The sequence below is a fragment of the Cupressus sempervirens genome, chromosome 11, assembly GCF_028749045.1.
Source record: "Cupressus sempervirens isolate cs-2001-9-10 chromosome 11, ASM2874904v1, whole genome shotgun sequence".
Classification (NCBI taxonomy): Eukaryota; Viridiplantae; Streptophyta; class Pinopsida; order Cupressales; family Cupressaceae; genus Cupressus; species Cupressus sempervirens.
This window is the reverse complement of record NC_143128.1, coordinates 822,835,385-822,843,404: the sequence shown is the minus strand read 5'-3', so window position 1 is coordinate 822,843,404 and position 8,020 is coordinate 822,835,385. Positions and strand designations below refer to the sequence as shown.

The 8,020-nt window shown below is 35.2% G+C and overlaps 1 pseudogene; it reads right to left on the bottom strand.

Moving 5' to 3' along the window:
* Positions 1–5,890: 5,890 nt before the first annotated feature.
* On the bottom strand, positions 5,891–7,097 carry LOC149532087 (uncharacterized; annotated as a pseudogene).
* Between the last annotated feature and the right edge of the window lie 923 nt (positions 7,098–8,020).

The window sequence follows — 8,020 nt, the reverse complement described above, 5'->3', positions numbered from 1 at the left end:
ATGTGTATGTGTATGTGTATGTGTATGTGTATGTGTATGTGTATTTGTATGTCTATGTGTATGTGTGTGTATGTACATGTGTGTATCTATGTGTATGTGTATCTCTCTCTTGTTGATCTCACATTGATTTTGACATATGAGTGTCTATACACTTAAGTCATTTACAAGTTAGAACTTAGTTCATGCTAAACAAGTAATGCATGTCAAGCATAACATGTCAGATAGTGCATGCTGAGTGAATTACTCAGTAAGTGTCGAGTCACTCAAGTGCCAAGTAGTTTATATGTGCAAGTCATTTAGATGCCGAGTGACAGCATTGAAGTTGTAGTTGATGCTAAGCAGGACTTCAGATGCCGAGTAAAATAGTTTTGACTTAGTTGTTTGTAATGGCACAAACTACTATGTAAACCATTTTGGAGCCAACTTAAGGATTGTTTTGCAATCCTAGATGATAAGAATGAATCTTAATTGAGAATCCCTATGTAGTATATGCAACTAATTAGTTAAAGGTATGAGTTGAGTGACTAAATGGATGAATTACAATCATTGATTCATACCTAACCCTAAGTCACCTAGGTCTTCTTAAGGAGGAAAAAACCTAAAACATGGATAGAGTGAAGAGAGCAATTTGCATGCATAAATAGAGCATTCATGGTGGCTAAGGAGTTATGAATTGAGATACATTGCAAAATCAGTTAGAGAAGAACAAAGGAAAAGAGTTAGAGGACAGATGTGATACATCTGATCAAAGAAGATCAAGTACACATCAAGAAAGAGGTGATCTGTTATTTATCAGAAGAGTGCTAACCGTAGGATCATTACTGATAAATTCTAATAGGTGAATTATTTAAATCTTTTAATGGAGTAGTCTTAACATACTGTTGTAAATCCTTTAATAGGATTCTTATTTCATTGTAAGTTGAAGTCCTTTAATTAGGCACATTTCTAATATGGTGTTGAAATCCTTTAATAGGATAAGATCTAACAATCTTGTAAGCCTTTAATAGGGTAGAACTTTCACATGGTAGATCATGTTTCATGATCAAACATTATAACCTTCATTGGATACACTTTATAATGTAGTAGTGAAGATTTGTGGGTGTCATCCCCACCCTAGTTTTACCTTCTCATTGGAGGATTTCTGGTTAATCATATCTTGTGTCATATGTGTGAATGTTTATTTTGTTTTCATCCTATGGAAGTATATGCTTAATTTGGTATTTTAGTTAACATGCAAATTGTGAGATAGATGTGTGGTGAATGAATTTATGGTTAAAGTTTTGAAGGACTAATTCACCACCCAGCCACCCCCACCCCCACCCCCACCCCCCTCTGTGTGTGTGTGTGCGCGCGCACGCATCTAATTTTTAATGAAATTTATTTTGATGTTTTGACTAGTATTTGAGCACATTGGTTGATACTCTTTTGGTTAATAGCACCATTATGATGTTCTATCTAATTAAAATACTATATAGAATATAAAGTGATTTATAGTGAAGGATTATTTTGACTACTATCACATAAGTATAATTATATCTTCATATATATCCTTGTAGGGGTTGGATATTTAGAGTCTTTGTATTAGCTTGGATCTCATTAACCATTCTAAAAATATCATACAATTATCCCTACTTTTCTTATAATTTTTTTTATTTTTTATTTTAAATCAATAAGAGGTCAAAGCCAAGGTTAATTATTGTTATTTGTTGTGATTATTAGTCAAGCTTGAGCAGATTTGAACCCAAGATCTCCCAATTAAGAGGCTCATAATTTACCATTGCGTTGTAGGATATTGCCTCTTATTTTAAAAAATATTAAAATATAAATTTTTGCTAAGTTACTTAAGACTAATGTATGATTAAAAAAATCCTAGATGGTTAAACTTACCTGATAATTCTTTTCATAATCTTGCAATAGTGCCCACATTATCACTATGAAGTGAAATGATGCTACAATATATGTTTTTTTTTCATAAGAGATTTTAGTTCTAGTATACAAATCAAATTAAATTGATTTACTACCAATTAAAATATAACAAGTATCAAAACTAATTCTAATAGGATTTATATAGGTCACTTCTTACGCATGCATCTTATGATTCATCTTTAATTAATTTTACCTTATTGTCCTTCTCATAACTATTCCATGCCCAAATTACATTTGAAATAATATACCCTCTATCTACACCATGTTTTTAATATTAGGATGAAACTTTATATTCGATGTTAAATTTTCTTATTGTGTGTATGAGGTTGTTGAGGCTTCAATGTCCCTTATGTATTGGATGAAGTATAATTGATTTTGAAATGTATAAACCTAGGAGTTAATTTGTATTGATAAGATGACTCTTGTCCCAAGTAAAAGTGTATTATGTATGTGATAATATTTTATATTACAATTAATATGATGTTATTGTATCAGTGTACATGTGAGTATTGGTGTTTGAGACTTCTTTTTATGTATACTATAAGAGGATTAGATTTTATTTGATGTTCCTATGGGTTTTGATGCGTTTTGTTCTCTACAAAATTGGTTATATGTATAATTTTAACTATTTTATAAATGTTATTTCTAATATTATCCATGACACTAAATATTTTGATTGGTTTAATGTTGACTTGTCGATATATACAATTATCTTGATCTTCTATGTCGTGTCATGGTCTGCTTATTATTCTAATGGGTCGAGATGCTTGATTGTAACTATTTTATTAGAAAAAATTCAAGAGAGGACTACTCCAAGTACTATATTGCATTTAATAATTATATCTCCATGCTAGGAAACTAGGGACTTCCTACTATTTTATGATGGTGTTACATGTTTTGAAGTCCTCTTCATTATTCTAGCATTGTGGATCATGTTGATGATTTCGAGTTTTGCTCCAAACTCTTCTTTTGTGACTTATATTTTTTTTAAATGAATATTAATGAGGACCAATTTACAGTTATTTTTTAATGATGTTTTCTTTGAGTTTTAGTTTGGAGCATAGGAGCATTTTTTGAGAGCATTGCTAGGATAGTATCTTACAATGGGGATTGGAGCTCAAAGTGGCTAGTCTTGGATAACCCATTGTAGAGTTTAATAAAGTTGAAACTTAATAAAATAAATTAGGTTTGGATACATATTAATAAAGATAATTGTGAACCCTTTCCCATGGCCTTATGTTATTGTATAGACTAAGGATGGGATAGAGAAGTGATAACCGCCAGTTTGGGTGCCCTTGTGGCATGGAGTTAATAGATCAACTTCTTTATCCTCATGAAGGGATAGTTGGTTCCACATGAGTCCTCACTTGGGGGTTGAGATCTAGAGGGGACGACTAGTCTAGGATAACCCTGGATAGTGAGAGAGATATGCGATGACACTCTTCTACATGTATCTGAAGATTCCCTCCAATTATCCTTATAGGTTGCCTTTGGTATAGCACATATTATCATGTTTTTCTTATGGAATTTTAAAAAAAAAAAATTGGGTGAGCTTCTATATCACATCTTGGATGGGTTTTCTATGGCATATTTCATAGTTTTATAAATAAAAATTTTTAAGTTAAAAGAGTTTATCTAAAAAGTCTCTAAGTATGAACATAGGCAAGTCCATCAATGATGAGGCCCCAAGGCTTAGCTCTAGTCCCTAGGGTTTGTCTCAACTTTTTTTCTAACATGATTATTTGATATTTTAATTAAATGTTTACATAGCTAGGATATTTGAAGTATTTAAGATCATGTATCTAATGTGTTGCACCTAGTTGGTTCGGATGTGTGTACTTAGAGGTGTCAAACATGGTGGTCATCATGAAACAACAAGTTGGCAATATTCAAGTATGTGATGAATGCTAAGAATTCCAAGTAGTAAAATCCCTTAACTTTACTATGTCATATGATATAAGTCAAATATGTTTCATCTTATATCATGAACCCCTTGAAGGGGTGAATGTAAAATGTATGTGTGAACATGATTTGTAAAAATGAACATGCAATTATTTGTGATCATGCAATAGGAAGAGTAGATCATGATGTTGGTCATTGATACAAGCATGTGATCTTTACACTACCCAAATGTAATTCCTAATGTATTTATGTTGACATATTTATGATGATCTTTATGAATTGTCATGTATGTATGTGTTGTTGGTAGCCACATCAAGGAATCTATTGGAACTTGTTGAAACATTCATATTTGTATTTAATGAAATTTAACTAATGATGTTAATGTTATAATAAATTATGAGTTGCATTCTTATATGAAACCAAAAAAAAGAAATATCTCTCCTTGGTTGGGTTGTTCTCTTGAGTTCCCTGATGGAACATTACATAAGCTCAACAATCACATGACTTTATGTCCTCTATTCTTTTCATTTGATGGCTCCAAGTTAATTGTATAAATAGATGTCTATTGACTACATGAATGAATTTATATTGTTTAAATGATAATAATGATATTCCCTTCTTTGAGATTGGATGTAGTCATTTTTAGTGAACACTATAACTTGTTGTGTTCTATTTTGTTTTATGTTTTTCATTATTATCATAATAAGTTCATTAATTTTATCTTTTCATTTATATTTTACAATTTCTCTAAATGGCGAGAGATACTAATTGTATATTCTAAATGTATATCATTCTTGGAATTTCCCTTCTATAGCTCAATGCCTTTAATATATTTTTTTACACATTTAATATCTTATGGAGAGGTTTTTATCTACAATCATTTATCATCTTCCTATCTTATGAGTAATCATTTTTTATGTTGATGCCTCACAAGTAGTTTTATTCCAACTAATTGTGGATTTTTATGTTTTTTTTTGGTTCCTATGGAAGATGGATGTAAAAAGGATTGTTGATATGAGTGAAATATTATAATTAAACCCTACCTAAATTTAGAATCAATTTATCATATACAAATACAATGCCAAAGTATTTACGGAATGCAATGCAAAGACATAATTATTAGAAGTGAAGATCATTGTGAGAATTACTTTGTAGTCATTGACCATAGGTAATGCATAGAAAATGAGTTAGGGTTGTGTAGATGACAAGAAATGTAGGTAAGAAGTAATGGTGGTGGGCTTTTTTATTGTATTATTGTTTGTTGGTGCAATTTCCATTTATGGCAAACCATACCATGACCATTGGGCTTCATTGGGTAGTTTAGGTTGAGGATGTATAAATCGCTGATATTGTTGGGCAATTTTTCCTAAGTGTCATTTTGGCATCACACAAGGAGGTAGATTCCCCACTTTATTGTGGTATTATTTGTCCATGTGTTCATATTTTGTACAGTGTGTACAAGCTCATTGCGAATGAAATATAAATAGTGTATTCTATGATGCATAAGATAAAAAACATGATGGCTAAGAACATTGACCATCACTATGATATAATTGGTACACTTCATCGATCATAATTTCTAATGTTCTATAGAAAAATTGTAATGATGAAATTTAGGTGGTAACAATGTTTTTCAAATAGGATGCTAAAAACATACAACAAAACCAAGGCCATGACCGTAACCATAACTATGACCATGACAATTCAAAGTTGAACCCATGCATTTGGATGCCATATCTTTTATAGGTTTGCAAATGCTTTTTAGTTTGTAATCATAAAGTTTATTATTTGCAATTTTAGTTGGAGAAGTTTTAAAAGCAGGTTTAATTTAAAGTTTAAAAAGTAGAATTGGGGCATCATCTTCCAAAATATTTAATTTAGATTGACTGAAAACGTACAAGATTCCAAATCGTATAAGTAGTAATGGAATGGAACTCGGGAGCTATCAGATTGATTAATAAAGCTGGAGATGTCGTTGAGAGTTTTATTTAGCGGCCATGAGAGTACTGGTCAGTGGCCATTATACATGAGAAACTATTATTTGTTGATGATGAAGAGATCTCTATCTGCGGCAAACCATGCCGCGGCCACCGGGTCTCCTTACGCAGTTGAGATCGACGATAGAGAAACCGTTGATGTCTTTCTCGTTGTTGTTGCTGGGCGAGCCAAATCGGGCGACTTTGCAGTCGGTGGAGAAGAGATCGGCGGTGACGTAGTCGGCCTCGCCTCCCACCACGGGCATGGCGGCTCCCAAGTTTATGGGGCTCCTGTACTCCTCCCCTTATGTCTGCCCGAGCACGCCACTCACTTTGGGGCTCAATGAATAGAACTTGAAGCTCAGCTCCAGATGCGCGAAGCAGTCCTCCGACTCCGCCGTGATTCCGTACTTGTGGACTCGAGACTCTTCGAGAGTGATGGGCACCACGCGCGCTGTGATCGTGAACTTGTTCTCCACTTGGACGGTCACGACGTTAGCTTTGTCAGATCGGACGATAGTGATAAGGTTGGAGGGTGAAGAGAGGGGGAGAGTGGCAGTGGCTCCCTCCTCAGTGGGAAGCTGGATGGATTGCCATCCAAGATGATGGAGAGCTGGTCGAGGGAATCGTCCCAGGAAGAGGAGGAGACTCTATTGGCTCCGAGGAAGAGCTTGTGTTTCTTGTTGTTGTTGTTGCCGCCGAAGAGGACTCCGATGGACTGGACCCACGTGAAGTCTCTTCCCATTCCCTCACCTCTCTTCCCGATGAAGTGAGCGTGGATGTGGAGCTCCGAGTCGGACACGAGACAGAAGTTGGAGTCTCTCTTGCAGTGGAAGTAGAACATGATGCCGTCAGCCCCGATGAACCGAGGGTCCTGGCACACCACTCCGGGCTTGTTGCACGCTGCACACCACACACACACCCAAACTTGTTATATCAATATCCACTTTCCACAATAAACTATAAAAACAAACACATGAGAATTATGATAATGCAAGATTAGACAGAGATATAAAAGACAGGGCTAGCTACTTACGGCAAACAGCCTTGCAACTCTTGTAGTCCATGACGCAGCCATAGGCACAGTCGTCGGGACAGTAGTGGGCGTATCCATAGCAGGTCTCATCTACGGGACGGCGAATGCATTGGAAGCAACCCACAAACGACTTTTATTCTTTAACAGAGTTATGAATGACTAAGTGGTGGAGGAGTCGGTGGATGAACCGTACTATGGTTGATTCGTACGGTGACAGTTATTTGTGCCACGAGTGTCGGATAGTACGGTGGCATCATGGTGTCGGACAATACAATGGTGTCAGACATGGTGAATAATGTGGTGTGATGGGCAGTACAGTGTGCAAGATGAGTATGGTAAATAGAGTCTGTCGTGTAGAGCATTTGTATCACCGAAGGAGTGACTGAAGCATCCGTGTTCACCGAAAGGCATCCTTGTGTGGCATACAGTTGGCAGACCCTTTTGCCTATAACCGTTTGTGATATTTTGTAATGAATTTGCAGCGTGTTTTAATGGCTGCAAGAATTCGTTCGAATGTATGTTGATGAAATCAAGTTGATTGCAAAGGCAATCTCAGCTTGTGAAAATCCAGAGTGTTATATGTAAATTTCATTTACTATGATACGTTTGCTCGAGGTTTTGGGCGATGGGTTTTTTCCCAAAAGGGTTTCCCACGTTAAATCTGAGTTTTCTCTATATCTTGTGTCTAATGTGATTTTGATAATTTATTAACCTGCACATCTATGTAATTTTGTTTATGCTTATTTCCCTATCATTTGGCATTTGGAAAGCATTTCCGCATTGTTGCTTCCTAACAAGTGGTATTAGAGCCTGGCTAGTTGTGTTATCCTTGTTAGTTAGGGTTTGGTTTTTTGTGCCTAACTAGTTTTAGTGGGAGTTTGCAAGTTTTTTGTCTGTAAATTGAGATGGCGAGTATGTCAGGATGAGTAGACATTGAAAAGTTCAATGGCACGAACTTTGAGATGTGGAAACTTAAAGTAGAAGATTTGCTAATTGACCAAGACCTATGGAGTGACATGTCAAGCATTAAGCCTTCAGCATGAAATAAGAAGATTGGGAACTAATGGATCGAAAGGCCAGAGGATTGATAAGATTGAGTCTTGTAAACTCAGTTTTATTGAATGTCTATGAAGAGAAAACTGCATATTCCTCGTGGAAAAAATTAGAAAATATTTATCAG